This window comes from Protopterus annectens, chromosome 2.part2, assembly GCF_019279795.1.
Source record: "Protopterus annectens isolate FY-2018-M chromosome 2.part2, PAN1.0, whole genome shotgun sequence".
Classification (NCBI taxonomy): domain Eukaryota; kingdom Metazoa; phylum Chordata; order Ceratodontiformes; family Protopteridae; genus Protopterus; species Protopterus annectens.
This window is the reverse complement of record NC_056730.1, coordinates 231768704-231793610: the sequence shown is the minus strand read 5'-3', so window position 1 is coordinate 231793610 and position 24907 is coordinate 231768704.

Genomic DNA, 24907 nt, shown 5'->3' with positions numbered 1-24907 from the left:
CCCCACCATGGGTGACGGATGTTCCGCAGCGTAGGTCAACCCCTTGCTGGTTAGATCTGACCATAAACTAATCATTCTGGATATCCACATTCCATCACAACCCCCGGTCACAGAAACCACCGTAAAAACTTTTCAAAAGCAAACTTCACATTACTTAAGACCGAGGTGGGAAGTTTCAAAGCCCCCATGCTAAAGGATAACGCTGTCCAAACTGCAAAATCCTTTACTAATGCACTCTATGGGCATCTACAAGAATGCATGAATCGTGCTATCCCAAACAAAACCAAGACTCACTCCTCCAAGAAAAGGACACCATTCTGGTGGACCCCTGCCATAAACAAGCTATACAATAGAAGGAGGAAACTAGTACAGAAAAGAGTAAAATCCCAAGAAAGGAAGACATCCCTGATCAGTATCAGCAAGAAACTACATTCCCTCATAAAATCATCGAAGGCTAGCTTCGAAAGAAAAATTGCCATGGACTCCAAAGATAACCACAAGGCATTCTTTAGCTATGCCAATAATCTAAGTGGCAATTCTCAGATCTGCTCGGAGTTAGTGCAGAATGGCACAAAATACACTGAACCAACCAATATAGCCAACATCCTGGCAGACAGGTTCAGTGCAAACTTCACCCCCCTCTCACCCCCAAAAGGGCCCATAACTATACCAGAAGAATGTAGTGCCCCTGAAATCACAGACACTCAGGTTAAAACAGCCCTCTCCAAAGCCAAAAACACAGCATCAATGGGACCGGATGGTGTCCCAGGCTGCGTCCTACACAAGCTCAAAGATGAACTAACCCCTCACCTAAACACACTGTTTAAAATCAGCCTATCTACAGGTTACACGCCCACAGAGTGGTGCACAGCAACAGCTATTCCAATCCACAAAGGTGGAGCCACATTGGACCCCGGGAACTATCACCCTATTGCCTGACTAGCTTGGTCTGCAAAACTATGGAGCGCATCATCATTGATCTCATTAACAGAGACATTGGAAACCTCCAAACACTGAACCCTACCCAGTTCGGCTTTGTTAAGGGTAGATCATGCTTCCTAAACCTGGTGGACTTCTTTGAGACAGTTACCAAGGCTATAGATGAGGGAAAGGTGGTCTACATAGCTTACCTAGACCTTACAAAGGCATTTGACACCATTCCCCACTCAGGTATTATAGACAAGCTCACCAGCCTGAACATAAACCCCTATGTCACAAGATGGGTTGCCAATTGGTTCGTGGACAGAACCCACATGGTAAGGGTTGCAGGAGCAAGAGCTGACTCTAAACTAGTTACAAGTGGTGTTCCCCAGGGATCAGTCCTTGGACCCCTCCTGTGCGGCATATACTTTCCAGAGATACAGGCAAGTACAGGAGGACTATGGATGACCAAGTTGGCAGACAACTGCAAACTAGGGGCTATAATTGACTCTCCGGCTGACACAGACATCCTCCAAAAGGGTCTCACTGATACCTGGTGTCAAAACCATGGCCTCAAGCTAAATGCCAAAAAGTGCATAGTCATCTCCATTGGAAAAAACAAAGTGCCCACAAACTACCACATAGGTGGTAGCCCCCTAAATACAGAAGACATAATAAGGGATCGGGGGACCCAAGTAGATAGTAACCTCTCCTTTCATAATCACATTGCTAAAGTGGTTAGAAAATCCTTCTATGTGGCCCACCTAATCACAAAAGGATTTGCATCCAGATCGAAAGAGGTCATTGAGTCCCTCTATGCATCACTCATCAGACCCATCATAGAGTTCAATGCCCCATTTGGGATGTACCTCACAAGACACCTGCAACAACTGGAAAGACCACAGAAGTACCTCACCAAGAGGATCACTGGTCTCAAGCAGATGCCCTATGCAGCTCAACTGAAGAAACGTCAGCTGTACTCGGTTGCATACCACCTACTCAGAGGTGATCTCTGCCTGACATACAAGGCCATGTCCAACCCAGAATTGAAGGACATGCTCCACCTAAAGAAAACTATATCCCCTCAAGCCACATGCTCCAGGGATCTAAACCTCACCACAACAATAAATAGGACATGCTGGAGGGATAGATTTCTGTCTCAAAGACTTCCCATGCTCTGGAACAAGATTCCAATCTACATAATGCAGAGGTCCTTGCTAACCCTCTTCAAGAGTAACCTTGACGAGTGGATGGGAAGCAGAAAGTTTACCCCAAGGATCACTTCAATGGCTCTGCTGGACAGAGGCACAGGGAACTAATCTAAGGAGGCGGCGAAAGCCAACACATTCCGGCTAGGCTTATAAATGCCTTCGGGCAGATAGCCTATTACCTACCTATGAACCTATGAGTGCTGACACATATTTTCTGGATCTCATGTGGAGATTCAAGAAGCAGTATCTAGTTCTATATAAGACTTGTTCATATTTCTTCATTGGTCAAAGGCAGTATTTCTATAATTTGCTGCATCCTGTCATGAATAGTTACAGTAGGACTGGTCAGATGCTTCTTGAATGCACATCCATCGACCATGGAGATGAAAGACCTGCAGGAAGGTCTAATTTTCTGTGTGGAAGACTTGCATGTCTGTACATTTCCTCTGCCAGATATTATGTTGCGTGTAAAAAGAATAAACTGCGTAGGTATATGGATTGAGATATATTTGAAATGCTATACTATTTGCACTTGACTACCAATGCTGTATTGGGTAGATGTCTGTAAATATATATCATAGTTAGACATACTAGTCCAATGATGGTGAACCTTTTGGGTTTGGTGTGTCAAAAGCTCTTGGCCAAAATAGTTCAGTGCACATCACATGAGCAGCAAATGAAAAAACAGTGTCTTTGGTAACTCAGGTGTTGGTATTTGCTGGCATGTCACCCAAAACATCATGGGGTGTGTCACCTTTGTCACGCGTGTCATAAGTTCACCATTACTGTACTAGCCTAAGATCGTTAATACCAAACACAGTGCCATTGCTTTCCCCTAGAGCCCCATCAACAGGCACTAAGTTGTGGTGTAACACTGTACCCACTATAGATAATATGCTTCTGTTGCATATCATGTTACTTGACAGGGGGTCATACCAATAAGCTATCAAAGCAGTCACAGAACCATGATTACCAATATTCATCATCAGCATTAATAAAGTTCATGTCGAGGTGTGGTATTCCTGCTGTATAAATGATCTATTCCCCCTTTCAAAACAGATATTTAATTTCCTCACACAGGGCTACCATAGTGTATGACTTTCAATGAGCAGGTACTTGAACTTAAACATCCCTTATCTGCACTGTCAGCATTCAGCTCAAAAATGAGCACACTCTATTTCAACACAGTACAGCGCACTCCTGACACTTGTATAGCCTCTAGTTCTGCCTTTCACAACAGCTGTACACTCCAATTCAAAACTATTTGTTTTGCACCTGTAAACACTGATTAACTTCTTCACTAAAAACAGTGTGACCCTAGTTAACCCCAACCATTTGATTTGAGCACTTTCTCTGATTGCCCTTCTTCTTTCACCAGTAGATTAAAAATGTTTCCTCTACAGTGAAAAGTCACATTTCTTAAACACCCCAGGGTACAAGCCAGATTTACTCAAGACAGACCTGTAAGGGGAAAAGTATGTCTTACTTCACAAAACCTAACATGTATCTTTCTTCTTTCCAAACACAACTTTGTTATGGATTCTATACACTTTGCAGAATTTGGCAGATCGCATCAAGTTCTGTGCAAGATTTGTAGCAAGCCAAATTATACAAGTTATATGCAAATTTGCCCTTTTCTACACAGAATATCTCAGCACAATGCAGACATAAAAAATAGCCTGTGACATTAGTGCAACCACAGACACTAATGGCAAAATTGCATTCAAGGAAAACTCATCCAGAAAGTGAAATATGTGCATTACCAATGCATGTCCATGGATGGTATAAAACTCAATGGAGTCTGTCAGTAATATGTGGGAGTAACTGGATAAAGACAAATGTTCATCAAGAATAGTCCTGAAAAATGACAAATATCTGTGAACGGTTATGGATAACATTGTAAATGTAGACTTAAATATGTGAACACACCCATCATTTTTTGCAGAATCTGACATAATCTGCAAAATTTTCAATAAAAAAGAATTAATCAGTTAAGGCAGAAGGAAATCACAGCCACATCTTCATGGCTAACAGTAGCTACCAATGGGTGCAGAACATGCGTGGGAAACACATGTAACATACACACCCAAAGAAATAAGGTAAAAGAAAAGCAGATGTGGGGAGAGGCTGAAGAAGAGATGCACAAAAAAAGGATGATGGAGGAAGAAGGTCAGAGGGAGAGGCAGAGGGGCATGATCTTTTTTTTTTTTTTTTTTTTTTTGGAGAACAGAAGAAATGGAAAAGACATGGAAAGAGGATGAGAGGATGTGGGGAACAATGCAGGTACAAACATATAAGAAATATCAAAATACATGATGGACAAAGGTCAATAATACTCATAAAGTATAGGTAAGGCATGCAGACAGCACACATATGGACTATGCAACATGGAGGAAGGAAAAATGACAAACAGAATAGGAATGCATAACAGCCAATGTGCTCCTCAAGAAAATGTCATGTTCCAATGCAAAAAGCAGTAATGAGATGTTGCAAACTGTGTGACAGTCATTGCAAAAGGAGTATGAATGATGATAGACTTGTGTCAGAGAAAATTAAATGGGGAGTGCTGTCATTGCAGTACACAATGGACTTCAAAGTCCATCATTCACTAGGCTATTGGCAGTGCAAGTGTAAGTCAATAAACAGCAAGGATGACCAAATCCAGTCAAGGAATTGAAGAAGCAGACAAATGAAGGGCAAATTAGACCCTCCAGCCCTCCATGTGAGCAGCAAACAAGTAAACCCAATGCCAATCATCAGTACTGCAGCATAACAGCAACGTGTCTGTGTAGTAAACCAATCAGTATACACACCAGAAATACAGGAAAATGGGATCCATATGTTAAGGTGCGCATTCCATGACAGAAGAAACACGGATGGTATTTTGCTATTCAGTGCAGATGTGTGATGCACAACAACATCACATAACCAAATTTGAAGAAGGCTCATCACACATACCCACACCGATGTTATAAAATATAACAACATCATGATACATATACAGTATGAAACAGCATATGTATAATCAAATCTAAGGAATATAAGCCTGTGCTTAGGCAGGAAGCATACAAGTACCCAAGTAATGCACAACAGACAAGCAAAACATCAACATAGATGGAATCTACTCAATTGTTTCCACCTTCTGTGTATATGCTCCGCATGTGAATGATACACAACATGGTGACATAATGTTATAATTTACACCTACGTTACAATGATGACATGTTACATGACGGTGAACATGCCCATATACATATGCCATGTATATAAGAAGACTATAGGCTAAAGCAATAAGGGTGTAGGGAAATGGACAAGATATATCCACATTAGTAAGGACATGCTAACAAGAGAAAGTTGTCACAGAATAAAGCAGGACAGCCATTGCTAAGAAGATAAATTGCACATGCACATGCACATGCCCCTAACATAAGATGGACTGAAAGTCCCTACACTGAAACAAATAGTCAACATTTGATATGTGCAGTGTGCACTGGTGATGGATATAAACATGTATATGTAAAAATGACTCAAACAACACAGTAATTTGCAACAGTTAGACAGCAAACAGCAAAGGTACATAACAAAAGTAGGTTTGACTATCACATTCCTGTATGTACTGCTTACATAAGATGGCAGTTGGCACACTTACAGAAAGGTATATGAATAGAATGCCTAAATGTGTATGAACAATCACAAGACTGTCATATATATGCAACTATGGCACACCATCTCTGGGTGAAAGGCACATACATACTATAGCCATACAATGGATGACTGATGTATATGTAATGTTAGGGGCATACAATAGTACAAGCATACAAACGGAGGCTGCCATATTATACATAATGACCATTGGATAGGTATGTGAATATGTATATTATACCGGCAAGGTGCACAGATGTTAGAATACAGATATAGGTATCATGATGGTATGTGGCATAATAAGTAGGCTGCATGATATGCTTACATACTACTTGTGCTGTTCATTTGATAACAGCAGGGAATTTGCAAAGACAATGAGGTATGTCAGTCCATGTGACAGGATATGGAAATTTTCTTGACTAAAGCCTATAGTACATTGGAAAATAAAACAGTCTACTTCATGGCAGCAAGTAATCATTAACTATCACTCAAAGCAGCATAGCACCAATGGGATCTCCTGTGACAGCATGGTCATTACTCGAGCAAATACATCAATATATTATGTATGTATGTAAATAGGCATATCAAAACCTCACATGACTAATTTGTGCAAAATATACACACGTCACACATTTCAAAATATTCCTAGGAGAATTACACTATATAGGTATGTGTGCATTAATATGAAATGTAAAATGTATAATGAATCACAGTTGCTAATGGCAGAAACTATGTATTCACATGAACACTGTCAGCAGGACAAGTGTGTCACAGTGGCAGAATGCCCCTGTGGCAGGTATATCCTTCAAAGAAAAAGGCAGACTACATCTGCAGTATCATTTTCACGGTGCACTGCATGCAGAAGAGGCAAGTCATATACTGAGTGCAGGAATTCCTATCCACCATCTGTGACACTGTCTGCAACATTGTCAACATGTGATGAGATTGTGACAGCATGGTGATATTGGCAGTGTCGTATTGTAGCAGCTGTTATACATCAGCAACAATCTATAGCCCCATATGAAATGAATTGTGAAGTGTGTATCATGAGGTGCATCCTACAAACATGAGTGCAGTGTGGAATTTGTGCACAAATGGGTGCCTAATAATGCAAAACAGCTGAAGAGCAACACACAACATGATAACAGCATTACATGTAAGGATCACATAGATTGTAGTTACGATCCTGACAGCCCTCCCTAATGGGACTGAATGTCCTGAATGATCTCATGTGTGATCTCCCAGAAGGAGTCCACATGGCCTGTGTCACTTCTTAGAAAAAAATCTCCATCATGCCTGTCATGTGGGTCTGAAACAACATCACAGATCTGGTGCCTCAAGGCATCTGTCATGGTGGAAGATATCATCAATGTTGTTCCACTGGAACAATGGCAGATCCTGGTCCTTCACCATCATCATCATCAAACTGGTTTCTGGCCTGGTGCTAGGAGTCTGATTCAGCAGAAAGTGGTCATGTACATCATTGTTGATGGATGGGTGGCTGACACTGATGCCATGCTCTGTCACATGACAATAATTGTACATCTTTACATATTCCTGAAAGAGCATCAGCAGTAAAAGAAAAAAAACAGCAATACATACAGCAAATTTAAGAGTCACACAACCTGTACAGTAACCTAGTGCTATATAAGTTATGCATTAGTCAAGTGAGAATTAATTCATCAGTTATGTGTCTGTGCAAATCCACAATAGACCAAACCCTTACAGCTTCAAGCATTTCTGCTATGCAAATAAGACTGCACTGGGCAACACATTTGGAATGGATCCATTTCATATGTAATGCATTGTCATAATGGGCTGAAGATGACAAACAAAATTCCCACAACCTTTTGTACAATCACATATCAAGTAATTCACCTGTCAGTGTGTTTATTGCCAATATTAATGTTAGTCAGGAAATCATGCCATTAATATTTGAAATGTAAAAGATCAGAAGAACAACACATCTACTTACATATCAAATAAGCATTTAAAATGATATATAAAAAAGGAAGCACTCACACATACATATCCTAAACTATCAATATGTAATCCACATGATAAGAAATATCATAGGCCAAGGTATAACTACTGCATCTACAACTATAGGTATCAGCTGAAAGTTAAGCAATCATAAAAATAAATGCAAGTTACATGTCAACACAGTTTAACAGAAGTACATTATATCAGATGTTCAACTAAGAACAGCAACACACCCCATCCATAACTGCTGTAATGATTGCCTACCTATTGTTATGTTTGTGGGAGGATATAATGCTAGTGTAAAGGACACATCAATGGACAATAAGGGACATGTCCAAATGCAAAAGAAAACCTTGAGATGTTTATGCATCACAGTCTGAAATGTAGGTATTGGATGTAATGATACCATCACAGCACATAAATATTAATAATCTATAGACATACATTAATGTCAGAATGAACATAGAAACATGTTAAAATGCAGCACACAATGTCACCATTTAAAAGATATCACATGAGAACTCAGGATGATAATGACTGATACAAGTGCATGTTTGGTAGTAACAACCTTTCTAATGTCTGCAAACTAGACATACATAAGACTGTCACACATCTACCTCATAAATATACCACTATTATGATGGTGTGTTACTCTTTACAGAGTGTGAGAAGCAGTATAGGCATAAATCAGCAGGTACAGATGATCTCACTACAACAAATACAACACACATATATGTTGCCACAATCATAATAGTGTAATATATGCAATGATACCACATGTGGAGATCTTATTCATTAGTTATGCATCATAAAAATATTACTCATTCTACATATGCAAATCTATCCCTAGGATTCAATAAATTCCATGTAGGCTGCCAACAAAGCCTTCGCAGAGTTCACCTGATTGTGCAGAGGTGTGTGGCGAGAGGCAGAGCACAATGTATATTAATCCCATGCTGCATGTGTGAGCTAGTTTTTATGACTGTCAGCAGTGTTGCTGGCCAAGAAACCATGTAAGTGAATGGGGATATTAAGTCTGGTTTCAAGCAGAGCACCTACAGTCCACAAATTTGCACAAAATGCCACAATGATCACCAGGGCTTTACAGATAGCTGTCAGTCTGTTATTGCAACATATCTGCAAAAAGGCCAATATTATGCAAGGACATTTAACCAGAAATAGGGACATATTTGACATAGATGTCACATATAAGTGTGTTAGAATGAAACTCAAATCTATCTCACCTATCAACCAGTTAGAGCATCAAATCTGGAAAAAGCCATAAATAATGAGGGGGGGGGGCAAAGACCCCAAAATAGGGACAGATTTTTATTCTTTCTCTTCCAAACTTAGAAAGTTCATAGAATAATAGGTTATATAGTAGTCTGTACTTTCTGAAGAGCATGAAGTTTGAAACTCAAATATTTGTCTTCAGTTTCTGACTTCAGTCTGCAATGACATGCCAAAGATTTGCTGGAAAACAAAAATGTTATGAGGAAACGATTAAACATATGAGACAGAAATTTGGCATTCTGCACAAATCAGGACAGTTGAGAGGTATGGACTGAAATGTATGTAATATTGACTCATATAAGTCTTGATGATCATCCCAGTCATATGGCAGAAAGCCACAAATTTGATAAGGAGCATATATGGACATCCTACGAATATATGGGCAGTTGAGAGATTTGAATGAAATGTATATGGTCCAAATACAGCACAGGACAGTATATCTGCTGTGAATAGTATTATGATATCCTATTCCTGGCATTGTGTATTGAAGCTGTGTAAATGATCTGTTATGGGACATGGACTGCTGTATGAAATGAACACTCGGGGAAAGTGTGTGTATTGAATTGGGATACACACAGAAATTATAGAACTGAACACAGGGAAAGAGGACAGGTGAAACTTTCTAATGTACAGCAGTGGAGGGTATGTCAATGCAAGATGGTTGTAGCAGCAACACTAATAATGTATCTATATGGTACAGCAGGGACTGTACAGTGAAAAAGTGTTTTATTTAACTGTCAGACAAGGTGATATAACAATAGGGAGGATGTCTGTGTGAGATAAGCATCTTTACATGAATAATGTGGAGGACATCTATCAGACATCTGACATACAAATGGTGTAGGGTACATATTGTGAAGCTGTGCAAACTGACATGCTTGAATATGAGTGTACTCTCAGCAGAGGTTTCTAGCAAGGTGGCCACAGGTAAAGTTTCATGGAAAACATTACAAGAACCACCTACAAGCATGGACATATCAGAATAATACCATCAGTAATCCCATGCCTTTGACATAACGTAAGTGATTTACGGTGATAACAGATGAGTCTGCACACACACACACACACACACACACACACACACACACACACACACACACACATACACACACATATATATATATATATATATATATATATATATATATATATATATATATATCATGCAATCCACTCTTTCATGAATGATATACATGCCATTAATGTTGTCAGACACCTATGTATATAGTATGTGCATAAGCAGAACAGGTAGCACACATGAATCTGGTGTAACAACTTGATTGGTATTCTGCAGCATCCGTCACTTATAGTCCACAATAAGAATACCTAGGTATGGACAATAATCTGTGTGCCTGCTCACTGTGACAAAGATCGCATACATCAGTAACAAATCACTGGAAGATGTGTAGGGAGGTACATGAAGAAGGTGAATTGTACAGTTACTGAAATGATGAAGGCTGGGAACCATAAAGGTATTGTGGCCTCTAATGAGGATGCCCTTCACATACCCAGTAGTTGTGCTACATTCAAGGGTGTAGTCAGCACTGTGACCACATGCTGGTGTATGTACCACTGACCACCTATCCCAGCACATGGGTCACATATCTAGTGGTCTGATTATAGGGTGTGATGTCCATTATATACGTGGGTAGTGTGTTTGTTTCCTGAATTAACCAATCCCACCATGTGTTTTGTCAATACAGATGTTGTCATGCCTGTGGCAGCAGTGTTTGGTATGTGTTGCTACTGTCTATATTATACTAATATCACAGATGCAGTCAATGATTGCCCACAATCCCTAGGCCTTCAGGCAGCTGTGTGGACACAGCATGTGTATATCACCTGTGATGTCCATCACTTAACTAATGGACAAGAAAGGGTCAAGCAGACAGTCTTGATGAATGGACCTGATCACTGGACTTGAGATATAGGTCACATCACCCATGTCAACATAGTGAAATGCCACATATGTGATATGCTGTTCTAACCATTTGGTGATATAGCTTTTCATGGCCACATATGACAGTGTTGAGGGAATACTTCAGTGTGGATTTGTGTTAAATTCTTGACCTGGTCAAGTCCCACAATATGATACTGTTGACATCATGCATGCCCTCAGAGACATCTATCAGATGTAACAGACATAATGTAGCATTACTAACTCACACAGGCCTGTTGTACACAGCTGGAATATGACTAGTGTACATGTAAAAGATGTTCATGGTCACAAACTTGTCTACCTCACAGTCTAGGAGAGGCAAGATGTCTGTATACATGCATGCATCAGATGCTGTTCTCTCTACTCAGATGGATGTGTGTTGATGTACCCCCATGTATGGGAATATATACCAAGTGGAGGGTGTGTTGAAGTGTGGATTCAACCATATCAAGAAGGTGTATGTGCTGAGTCATGCCATAGGATATCTGTGATGTTGCCACAGGCCATTGCTTCTGTGTGATAGGCCTGGATAAAGGTAAGACAGTGCATACTGCCTACTGTGATCTGGTTTAGGGTTTTGACACAATCCTCCATGCAGGTATCTTTGAGACATCTCCCAGCTGGGGATTAACCCTCATGTCAGTAGGTGAGTAACTGACTGGCTTACCGACAGAACACATACTGTGAAAGCTGGTGAATCAACCTGTACCAGTAGAGCTGTCACCATTGGCATACCTCAGGTATCTGTGCATAGCCCTTCAATGTTTTCAACAATAAAACATGAACAAATGCAAATAAAACTTAGTAAAGAATATTTTAGAAGACTAATTAATCCTGAAAACAGCACTGACATCTATGAAAAAATTGAAGTTATAAACCAACTTGCTCATCCTGTCCTATCTTACAGTTTTGGAGTGATTGACTGGCTCCAAAAGGTGGTGGATAGGAAAGAAAGAATGATGCTTCATGCTCATCAAATGATTTATAAAAGTCATTGTATGCCAAGACTATATATTCCCCATTCTGAAGGAGGTATGGGTTTCCTTGAAATTAATTACATGTAGAGATCTGCAGTTGTGAGAGTGCACACATATCTGCTGACCTCACAAGACCCCAGTGCAGTGAAAATTTGAAATATGAGGAGAATAAGTCTAAGATGACTTCCCTTCTCAGTCTAAAAGAAACGTATCTGAGTCAAGCAGGAATAGAAATCCAACCAGAAGTAGATAAAAGTCAGGCAGAAACTGAATGTGCCAAAAAACAAAAGAAAGAATAAAAGGTGAAGGATCAGATGAGAAGGCAAGAAATGTGGAAAGTGCATAAATATAATTACAAGTATAGAAAACTCCTGGAAGAACCTCATTTTGATCAGGATTGAATGCAGGAATGGTTAAGGAGAGGTGAATTCAAACCAAAAGATGAGAGGTTAATATTGGCAGCCCTAGATAGTGGGCTATGTACACATTGGTTTACAAAGTCCATTGAGCATGTGGGAGAAACAGATAAATGTAGGTTTTGTAAAAGAGAATTGGAAACAGATGCACACCTTGTTGCTGGCTGTGAGTTACTAATGGCAGAAGGACTGTATACTGAAAGGCATAATAATATGGCAAGATTGTTGCACCGGGGATGTGCAAACATTATCATACTGAAGTGGCTGAAAAACACTGGAAGCACAAGCCACAAAGCATCATAGAAAATGATGAAGTCTGCATCAAATGGGATCACCATTTACCAACAATCTGAAAGATAGTTGCGAGAAAACCAGATACAGTGTTCCATGAAAAGAAAACAAAAGTAACACTGATCATTAAAATCACTTCACCCAGTGACTACATTGTCTTGCATAGAGAGAGAGACACAAAGTAATCAAATATCTGGATTTGCAGGCAGAAATGAGAACAATGTGGAAGAAAGATACCCAGTCAGTTCCAATACTAGTAGGAGCAACGGGTCTTATAAAAATAGAATCTACAATTGTACTTCTATATGTTACCAATGCAAGTAACTATGTGAATAGCAAAAGCAGTCAATACTGGGTACATTGTGGGTGCTGTGAAGAGCACTTCTGGCTGACATCAAAGATTGAAACAATACTAATTTCACGAACTTTAATTGTACTTTGACTTAGGAATGAAGTCCATTCCCATCATAGTATTTGAAACTCAAAAGACTTGGAGAAATGAAGAAAGTGACTTTACCATCACCCAACCGATAGTCAAGACTGCACTTGATCATGGTCATTGAGGAGCACTGTTTCACATGCAGTGGGAGCCTATTACAGAGGAGTGTGAATTGTTGAGGGATATATCTGTCTCCCTAGCATGTTCTGTTTATGTCAAAGGCTAGGTTGAGGACCCTGGGGCAATTCTTGTCCCATTTGTTTTGCAGATGTTCAGCAGTTTCAGAAGGACAGGTTCTGACACTGCTCTGTATGGTAGATGTAGGTCACCTGTCAGCAACCTGCATGATACTGAATACAGTGACAGGTCTTTTAGTCTTTCCGTGTATGTCATGTTTGGAGGCCCTGGAGTCTTCCAGGCACAAACCTGTGTTTTCTCCAATTGTTGCAGGTGTCTGATGAGGTACAGACAGATGAGAGCATTGTACTCAATTAGTGGCCTGATAGGGTGGAGTACAGCAGAGGTATGACCACCCTGGTCTTGGATGTGATTTCCATATCTGTGATGTGCGCAATGCAAAATGTGTGTCACCACTATGGACACATAGTGATGAATGAAACGATTTCTATCAACATGTGTTCCCAAGTCTCACAACCCTATGTTTGAGCTTAGAGGGGTGCTATGTATATTGTAATTAGCTTGGGTACTTCTTTTCCAAAGGGGGCAATGAGGTATTGTATGCTTTAAGGTTCAGTCAGTGAATTTGCTACTAGTCATTTGTTTGTGGTAGCCCTTGCTGTAATATATTACCATCATTGGAGTACTCTGTATTAGTGTGTCTAGTTAACAGTCATCTGCAATCTTGGTAAACCACAGGCCATCTGCCATTGCCTGTGCTTCAGGGAAGTAGTTTTCAAACAGTTGAGGGCCCAGCACAGATCCTTGTGGTATTCTAATGGCAAATGGTGGCAGTGCAGTAACCAGCATTGAGTGTGTGTGTTCTGTTGGTGAGCGAGTTTCCTATCCCTCTACTACTTTCTGACTTAATTCCCACATGTGAGATCTTCACTATGAGACATGAATTGAGGTACTGTCAATGGCTTTGGATAACTCAAGGTAGGCACTATATCCTGTTATCTCTCATCTATGTCTTTGGGGTCAGTATCCAAGACATCCACAAGTTTCAAAAAGCAAGAACTACCCTTGCCAAAAACAAAATGAGTCGGGTCAAGTGTGTTAAAGGTCACCTGTGTCCCTGTGGATATGGTCTATGCTTGTTTCTTCCCTAGACTTGCAGATAAGGCCTTTTAGGCATATGGGTCAACAGCTCTACATCTACATGTTACCAGATTGATGTGCATTGCATAGCACACAACATTTGATATTACATTTTGTAGTGTGGTTGATATATGTGTGGAAAAAGTACTGAGACCCCAGAGCTGCAGTGCTTGGGGGGGTGGCAACACATGGATGTAATGTAAATATGTGATGTGTTGCTATATAGGGCCCTCAGTCTGTAATGTTTCCACATGTAATTTCATGTCATACAAGGAAATGTACAGTACACAGCAGTAATACAACATAAAATGTACATTTTAATAGCATGGCAAGCAATGGGTTTGTGTGACAGTTACTAAAGTCCATACACATGCAAGATATACATGTTTGTGCATAGCTAAGTAATGTACAAACACAAACCGCAGTACTAAAGTCTAACAATTAGTACTGAGTCTATGAAATACACCTGCTGCTTAACTGAGTCTGTGGCAGCACATGTTAATGCATTAATACATTCCTTTTTGGGGCCACTTGGTAGTGGGTTTGAAAACAGATGTAGCTCACACTTTTAAATACTTTTCATTACAGAGTGATAATGCGATGACATGAATTGTTTACACAAGATGTTGAGCTGTGTGTTGGCAGAGCGCAGCAGGGCTGAGCAGCATTTTCTCTTCCTGTGTCTCTTCTGATGCCACTGGCAGGTGTCTCTTCCAGTGCCAATCAACATATATGTAGGCCTGTTATGGAGGCACAGACACAATCCCACAGGTGCCCAAGACAAATTCTCAGGGTTGTAGATGTGGCCCAGGCTGACATGTGTGACTGCCTCCACCATGTTGCCTATTCAATGGATTGGATGAATGACACATTGGAATGAGGCATGTCTGTGATGGACCGAGGGGTGTCTGTCATGGAACAATCATTGTCTGTGATTAAAAGTCTGCTGGGAGGGAAATGGCCACCTTGTGGGCATAGATCAGCCACATCATTTGCCGTTAGCCAATGTAGCTGTGCCCAATCATGCTCCCATACTGGCAGTACTTCCACTGCTCCAACAATGAGTGTGGTGTCCACACCCAGATGTGACAGGTCATGGGGTTGTGGTCCTGAGCATCCCTATGAAAGAAGCTCATCCAGCAGACATCAGTCACATTTAGGTAGCAACAGTGCATCTGACCATGGGCATAGATGTGCCAGTGCAACTCCTGATAGAACCAGTTCTCATGGTCAGGAACGACAATGCTGAACTGCCACTTCTACCATGTATGGCTCACACCTGTCTGACATACCAAGAAATTGCACCAGCACAAAGATTGGCTGTGTTCATGCAGACACTCACACACCAATTTCACCTGGAGGACCCCTACAGACAGACACACACACACACACACACACACACACACACACACACACACACACACACACACACCAGTTACATGGTTCAGCAGTGCAGCTTCAAACTAATTTTGTCTCACTGCCATTTGTTGGTTTAACAAGATATCTGCTTGCTTCCCTTCCTCACTCACAGATGTTCACTGACCTTTTCTGTCAGCCTTGGCCCGCTGGTCTTCCAGACAACACCCTGTGCAAGTGATGATAACTGTGCGATATCCCTGTTTTCTATCTTTTGGATTCAGGGACAGATAAACTTTGCGTCTTATGCTTTGGGTGCATAGCTTACTTAGTGCATCGTATCTCTGCTTTTGTGGTGTTGAACTGGTAATTTTACTTTTGACTTATATTGGTCTTGGAAAGTTACATAATTGATAGCATCCAAATTTCCCAACTTTATTGTGAATTATATTGAGAGGGTTGTGAAGTCAGAAACTGCAATGTGCATTATTACTTTCTAACTTCTCCCTTTAATGATTTTCCATTACAAATGTATGGGGCTAAACTGGGTGATGGAATGACCATCCAACTTTTACTTGCTTATAGTACCGATTAGTGAAATACAAGGATATACCACTCATTTATATTATTACACAATACACTTCAGGTTCACGACTCACCTTGTAAATGCAGCAGCTGCAACAGTTTTAGTTCAGGGCTGACTCTGTCTGCTGCAAGCAGTACACAGTCAATACATGGGGAGGTAAAGGTTGTGTGAGTTGTCTTGCATCAATGTTACTATATGCATGTGTGTAGGAGGAAGGTTTTAGGCCCCTGGGTTGTGAGTGAGTGTGCTATGCATTGTTTCTTAGCCAATGCAAGGGCATACTGAGTATGCCTATGTCTACCTAAACCCACATCAGCTGGTGGTTTCCCCTCTGACTCTTCATCTGCCTGTGGCTGTAGTGACCTTGGAATTGGTGGTGGGATGTGTGCCCCTTCCACTTGCTGATCCTGATGAATCTGTTTCCTCTGTATAATATTGTGTAGCATGGCACATTCTGTGAATATTTCTGTACATCTCCATGCATTATACTGCAGGTCTCCCATCTGTATCTAGACACTGCAACAGTGCTTTCAGCAACCCAAACACACACAATGTGATATTTCTAGTTTGAGAGTGTACCTCATTATGGCATTCTTCCGTGGGTGTGTATGCATTTCTGGTGGGTGTCATCAGCCACAGTTCCAGTGCATAGTCTTCATCCCCCAGTAAATGACCCTGTGGGATACCCTCCCTAGCAAACATCTGGTACAGTTGGAAGGTGTGCCAGATATGTAAGTCATGGTAACTGTCAGGGTTGCCAGCACACATGTTCAAGATGATTCCCTTGGCATTACATGACTTGCCAGTTGATAGAGTAGTAGTATTTTTTGCTTATGTAGAGCCAAACCTGCTCCCTGGATGGTGCCTTAAGTTCTATATGTGTGCAATCTATGGCACACAGCACTTCAAGGTAGTGACTCCTGCATATTTCTGGCCTTCTCCTCAGAACTATGGGGAAAATATGTGTGATCACTGGCATGTTGGAGCATATCATTCAGGAATCAGTGGAGGATCCTAGGTGCTGATGCCTGTGACACCCCCACCATGTCTCTTTTTCATCTCTGAAAGCTACCTTTAGCTAAGATTCTAAGTGCTATGCATACCTTTGTCTCCACTGGGATGGGTTCTCCATGGTTGGCTCTGGCTCTGAGTTGAGGATGGCAGAGGGCGCAGAGTTCATGTTGTGTGACCCTATCCACGCTGTAGCGCTCTACGATTTCCATGTCATGTAGGTTGTGAAAAGTTAGATGGGTCCTAAAAACTCTTCTCCTTCTTGGCCTAGGCCTACTGGAAGCAGCAGCAGCAGCACTGGCTTCAGCCTGTAGCACATACAAATGAATTAAAGCAGCAGAAGCCCCTCACATTCTGACTGTGTAGACTCCTTTCCTTGGCTGTATTCCAAAAGGTTTGGAATTCTCAGGAAAAACAACATGGAGTTTAAATGGTGGATTTATAGCTTGTTGAATAGTTCCACCATGTTTTGGTGGTTGAATATAATGCAATTCAGCTGCTTATGCTGTACTTGTCATGTCACGTTGTTTACCTTCTGTGCGCAGGAGTGTGTGCCTCTACACATTGCTTAGATGCACACATGGTGGAAAATGACCGTGTAGGGTTTATTGAATCCCTCCATGTATTTAAAATACAAATGCAAATGGATTGTGGAGACCATCATGCATAACAGTAAACATCACAGCATACTTGCATCCAAAACTGAATTAAATGTAAGGGTTACTTCTGTACAATATGTTATGTCAAATGGCAGCATGGTATTGCTTAAACCAAGCTTATTTACATAACAGATGTGCAGACATGTTCCTGTCAATTCATATGTGTGTAGACCATGCTGTATTTACAAAATAGATTAAAAATGTTCTTGTTAATTTACACATGTGTCAATGAATCCAGAAATATCACACTGACATTTGTAAAAGCAATATTGAAAAAGAGATGCTCATATTTGGCCTAGATCAAGCCTGCTTGTGCCTGCAAGTAGGCCATGTACAGTGCATAATTAAATATGGAGTAAGTAATACAATATCTTAAGTAACAAATCACAATGAATATTGCCATGCATGTTAACAGCTCTGTCACCTATACATAGGTGCTAACAGAGTGGAACTCAAGCAATATATAGCATTACACCACTGCCAAAACCAGTGATAATGTGAGACAGAAGAAACCCATTCATCAAATGAGTAGGAAAGTTATGCACTCCATGTAGTAAGCTGGAAAGCCACTAATATGCATACAGATTGTTCAGTCTTCTGTTAAAAGGGCAATCCCAGCATTTCTTTGTTTATATTCTGCAATGTTTACATTAAGCAGTGTGTATTTCTGACCATACTTGAGAGAAAGAAGGCACTGCACATAAGTTTAAATTTTTTGTTCTAGAAGTCATACATGATAGTATTAGAGGTGGTGACATTAATAATAAGACAGAATCAGTGGAACAGAATTTGATTATACGTTATCAAGCTGACAAACCACCAGGTCTCAATAGTAAGGTGTCTCTCAAGCCCTTTTTAAAAGCTGAAACATTGATCAAGTAGTACCAGGCTTATGTCCTTGGTTTCTTATATATAATCTTTGCTATGGTTTTTATTTCATATGTCCACAAGATTGACTAGTTTTATATACATATTTTTAGACAGATTTTATTCCATGTATATATATATATATATATATATATATATCTATATATATATATATATATTTTTTAGTATATTTAAATGTTGATACATTTTAGAATTTATATTTATGTTTATGTGATAGACCCGAGTCACTTTTAATTATGTACTTAGCAATTTTTGAGTTGCAATGTATGTTTTGTATTGTTGCTGATTTACACACTGATGTTAGTTTCTTCACTGCTTAGACAAAGCAATGAAATGTGTTAAATTGGTTCAGTGATTAGTGCCTCATTGGCTAGAATGTTTAAAGATGTGACTTGAGTTTTAATATTTTGGTCTGAGGAAGCGGATGTAATCCGTGAAATCACTTAGCTTGTTGTGTTGCTATTAAAGAGTGCTGTGTTGGAACCAGTTTACCTTTTTCTTCACTATTTTAGTTTTCTACATTGGTTCCTTTACCGGTTCAGAGGTTTGTTCTGACTTTACATACTTGAGACTTGTCTGAGTAGGTGGTGGTGGTGGGGATTGCCTACAGGAAGTTTTAGCCTTTTAGTCACAGTCCTTCTCTTTTTCATGATCTACCCACAACACAATTTAGGTTGAGTCATTCGTTACTTTAGCTTTTCAATTGTCATTTTCAAAGAAAGGTATCTTCAAAATGTTTTTATGGCATGCCTTCTCCTGACTTCTAGTTTTTGCAGAAAGTATTAGTGAACAGTTATTCAGTCTTTTCTGACCTGTTAATTACCTTAGCCTGTGACTTTTGCCTTTGCCTGACAATAGTATTTCATGGATTTTACAACCTGTTGCTACTTCTGTCGAAAGCATGTGTGATTTATCTCTCAAACATTAGTAGACAGAGTTTTGCATTCCTTGCATTTCATATGTTATTTGGCACTTACTTTGGAATACTCACCATGTGAATTTTGTAGTATAGCCATTGCATCTTGGTATATTATTGGATTTGATCATTATTAGTTTCTTTTGAGCTATGTATTTTGACAGTCTGTGCAGTTTCTCTCATTCAAAATGAGTATCAAAGCTTTTATGTTTCTGGTAGTACCTTGGTACAAAGGAGTATTATATATATTTTTCTGTTTATTTCAGTTGACCTATTATTTCACCATGGACTTCACCATTTCAAAATATAGCTGCTGCATGCTGTTCCATTAGTTGTTAGTCATACAGGCTGCGATTCAGATTTATGTACTGGCAGAGATTATAGAGCAAAATGACAAAACTGCCACTTTATTTGAGCTATATCACATACCACTCTTCATCTCACCATAGTCAGCAACGCAATCTAAATGTAATATTTTCTTCAGCGCATGCTGTTGACTGACTCCACTTCTTACTACTCTGACAGTTACAGTCACATTTGCATGAGTGATGATACAGACCATGCGCTGCACGTCTACAGTCCATTTATGGTGCTACTCTGTGCAGCATTATCACCATTCTGTTATGCAGCACTGATTTTCATTATGCCTGGTTCAAAGTTCATTGTTATGTAATACTCTCAATTAGCTCTTGTCTTTCTTTGTTACTACTTGGACTTGCAAAGAACTCATCTATAGGCTGTGCTCTTGCATGAATGCTATTTATGAGTGCATTATGGTTGTTTGGTTGTTTTCGGCTATCCTAACATGGATTTCTCTTTTGCAAGTGTGTCTTACGGGTACGCATCTCACCACTCATCCATTCTGAATCCACTGTACTGTGTTTCATTGATGCTTCACTCACGTTTTTTTGGTGTTTTACATGTAAATCAATTGATTAAAGCTCACATTGAATATCACAGAAATGAATTTCTATGATGATCAGACACATGCAACTATGTGTATCTGTTTATAACCACATATTTATAAGTGTGATTGTCATGCCTTTGTATCAGCTGCTCTGAAGCAGCTGATTTACATTAATTCTCATGGATATATATGGTTCACCATCAGAAGGTCGAACCTGACCCCATCGATTGATGGGAACATCGACCCACTTCCGCAAAACTGACAATGTTAAAGTCCATAGTTGTTGAAATATGACTTGCCATAAACCTCGGAACAGGCTTTAAAATGGGTCAAGATGGGGGCAAAATTTGTACTTCGATAATGTTGGGCTCAACATTGTCAGTGTTCAGCCTCCAGACTTCGACTATATGATATCTATATATAATTTCTCTCTCTCTGTACACACATATATATATATATATATATATATATATATATATATACTGTGCATACATACATAGATAAGTACATGCAAATTTATCAGCATGCACACAAAGTGGCATGTACCAAACAAAAGGCTTAGACATGTCTCCATAGCTTTCACCTGTAAAGATTTTTGCAGAAAGTCCAGATTTTTGCCTCATGTTTTCAGTTTTTTTCTCATAAAATTTGTTGTATTCTTGCAAATAGCTAAACACTGAAATCATTAAATAACAAAAATGTGTGTCATACTTTATATCATTCAGAAAATGCATGCTCATACAAAAACTGTTATTCTAGCCTAGCTCTAAGTTTATAAGAGCAATATTTAAAATCTGTCCCTATTTCTGATCCTTTGATCCCCCCATTATTTTAGGCTTTGTCCAGATTTCCTGCACTAAGAAATTGAGAGGTATACATGTCTCTCTATCATATGTGTGTGTGTGTGTCTGTGCGTGTGTGTGTGTGTGTGTGTGTGTGTGTGTGTGTGTGTGTGTGTGTGTGTGTGTGTGTGTGTGTGTGTGTGTGTGTGTGTGTGTGTGTGTGTGTGTGTGTGTGTGTGTGTGTGTGTGTGTGTGTGTGTGTGTGTGTATATATCTACATATATATATATATATATATATATATATATAGATATATACACTGTGGCGACCCTAACTGGGAAAAGCCGAAAAACAGTAGACTTCCACATGTGTCTGATCATGATAGAAATTCATTTATGTGATATTCAATGTGAGCTTTAATCAATTGATTTACATGTAAAACACTAATCTATGAATCTAGTGTATAGAATTAAAAATAAAATTAAAGTCCAGATAAATTATTTTCCTTCGATTACAACCTAAATAAGAAACAGGAGAAAAAACATGTTCAACATAGCTTCAAAAACAAGTCTGTATTTTATTTATTTTATTTATTTATTTGCAGTTGGTTTACCAGGATAGTCCACTGGGCCAAAAAGAACCTGTTTTCAATGGAGTCCTCGGGAGAAAAGCTCCAAACAATCAAAGTTACAATAGGTTAAACATGATAATTATACAAGAGTAAACGATTCAAACAAACAATTACAAAGTAATAGAGGAAACATAACAGCTAATACAAACTAGAGAAGAAACTTTTACAAATAATACAAACTGGTGATGAAGCTTACAGGTGGTACAAACAAAGAAGGAATGTTGCAAAGTAATTGATGAGAAGTACAGTTACATATCGGGAATCCTACACGTAAGAGGTACAGCGTGGTGTATTCTTGTGGATACAATAATAACACTAAGAGTGTATGAGATAGGAGAAATTCTAAGGGAATATTGCAGGTGTAAATAGGGGAAGGAAAGGAAGATGGAATTACCAGTGTTAGTTATGTGGGGTGGAAACAAGAGCATTCCCACTGGGATACTAGATATGAATGAGGAGATTTTTTGAAAATAAAATGGTTGGAGGTGATACGAATTGATGGAGGTAGGGAGTTCCAGAGGCGTGCTAAACCATGTGATAGAAGATTTTTGCCTGGGGGACGAGTTGGTTTGTAGACTTCTAATAGATTTTGGTTGTTAGAACTTAATACTCTATTGGGTAGGTGTATTTTAATGGTAGAAGACAGGGAGGGACAGAGGGAGGGGTTGAAAATGAGCTTGTGTGCAAGAGTTAGTTGAGTATAGGTGAGATGCTTGGGTAGTTCTAGCCAATGTAGTTGTTGGAGAGAGGAACAGTGGTGGGTGGAGGACTTGTGGCTGGTAGCGAACCTGGCGATTTTGTTGTAGCAGGAGGAGAGTTGTGTTTTCAGAGAGGACTGTATGTTAGTTAGAAGTGGTGCTCCATAGAGAAGTGAGGGGATAAGAAAGGAAGAGTGATTTTAGTAGCAGGTGTAAGGTAGTGCTTTTGCCGATAGAGCATACCAAGTTTTTGATGGGTTTTTTTTATATTTAGTTGTAAATGGGAGTTGAATTTGAGCCAGTTATCAAGTTGCACACCAAGTAATTTGGTCTCTGAGACTAGTTCCAGAGGTGTGTTGTTTTGACTAGTAATAGAGAATGTGTTACTATTGAAATAGGTGACTTTAGAGGGGGGTGAACACCATTAATTTGGTTTTAGAGGCATTGAGTGCTAGGTGGTTTCTTTTCATCCATTGCTCTGTGGTTAAAAAAGCGTCTTGATTAAGCTTGAGGAGTGTAGGGATAGATGAGGCCGAGCAGATAATAGTTGAGTCATCTGCATATTGGATAATGTTTGAGAATGGGATAGAGTTACGGAAATCATTTATTTATATGTTAAAGAGGAGGGGACCTAATATGGAGCCTTGGGGAACTCCGGTTGGGGTATTTAGAAATCAGGAGGTTGCCTTTTTCCATTTTACTGCTTGATATCTATTTTATAGGTAGCTGGAGAACCAGTTCAAGGTTGAAGGAGATAGGTTAAGTTTTGAGAGTTTCGTTAAAAGCAGGTTGTGTGATATAGTGTCAAAGGCCTTAGAGAGGTCAAGTAGTATGGTAGAGACAATAGCTTTGTTTACAGTTTCAAGGAAGGAGAGGAGGGCTGTCATAGTGCTATGACCAGGTCTGAAACCATGTTGTGTGGGGGTTATTAGGTGATTATCTAAGAGATGTGGTAGGAGTTGAATTTGGATACACTTTTCTAGGAGTTTAGAGATTGGAGACAGGATAGCGATGGGGCGGAAATTAGTCACACTGTTATTGTTGCCACCTTTATGTAAAGGTATGATAAAGGCCTTTTTCCAGATTTGGGGAACTGTACTTTCCTGGATAGAGCGGTTGATTAGAATGCTAATGGGGTAGGCAACTGCATCAGCAGCTATGCTAAGAAGGTAAGAAGGGATGTTATCAGGAGCATTAGTGCATGGCTTTAGTTTCTGTAGGAGTTTTTTATAGTAGAAGTGGGTATGGGTTTTAATGAGAATAGTGGGGAGTGAGGAGAGGGGCTGTTGGGGGGAGAGAAGATGGGGAGGAAGTGAGAGTAGGAGGAGAGGTGTAGGGTGGAAAGTTAGTGGATGAGAGTGAGGGAGTGGTAGCAGCGCAGGGTGGAGTGTTGGTATGGGAGGTGGAGGGTGGAAAGTTAGTGGATGAGAGTGAGGGAGTGGTAGCAGCGCAGGGTGAAGTGTTGGTATGGGAGGTGGAGAGTGGAAAGTTAGTGGATGAGAGTGAGGGAGTGGTAGCAGTGCAGGGTGGAGTGCTGGTATGGGAGGATGGGGGTAGATTGGAGAATGTGGTGTTGTTAGAGAATGAAGAGGTTAATTTGGAAATAGATTCAATAAAAAATGAGTTAATTTCGGTAGCTAAGTCAGTATCAGGGGCGTTACGGTCCGGGGTGGGGGTGCCTGGTTTGCTGGGGTTAAGTAGAGTAGAGATACCTTTCCAGAAATTTTGAGGATTTGTTTTGTTACTGTTTTAAAGGATGGAGAAGTAGTTTTGTCGATCAGAGATGATGAGCTTTTTTACCTTATTTCTAAGTGTTTTGTATTCATTATGTAGGAGAGGGGTCTTATTTTCCAGGTAGTGTGCCCAGACTTTATCTCTGAGACGCATGGTTGCTAGTGTGTTTTTGGTAAGCCAAGGGGCAGTATTGATTTTTATTCTCTTTGTCCTTAAGGGAGCATGGAAGTCTAGCATTTTTAAGAATGTTGAGTTAAAGTGGTCAACTGCGTTATCTAGAGATAATGTTTTTAGGCAATTCCAGTTTATTGTTTTTAGATAGTTAGAAAAGGTTGTTGGGTTAAAGATT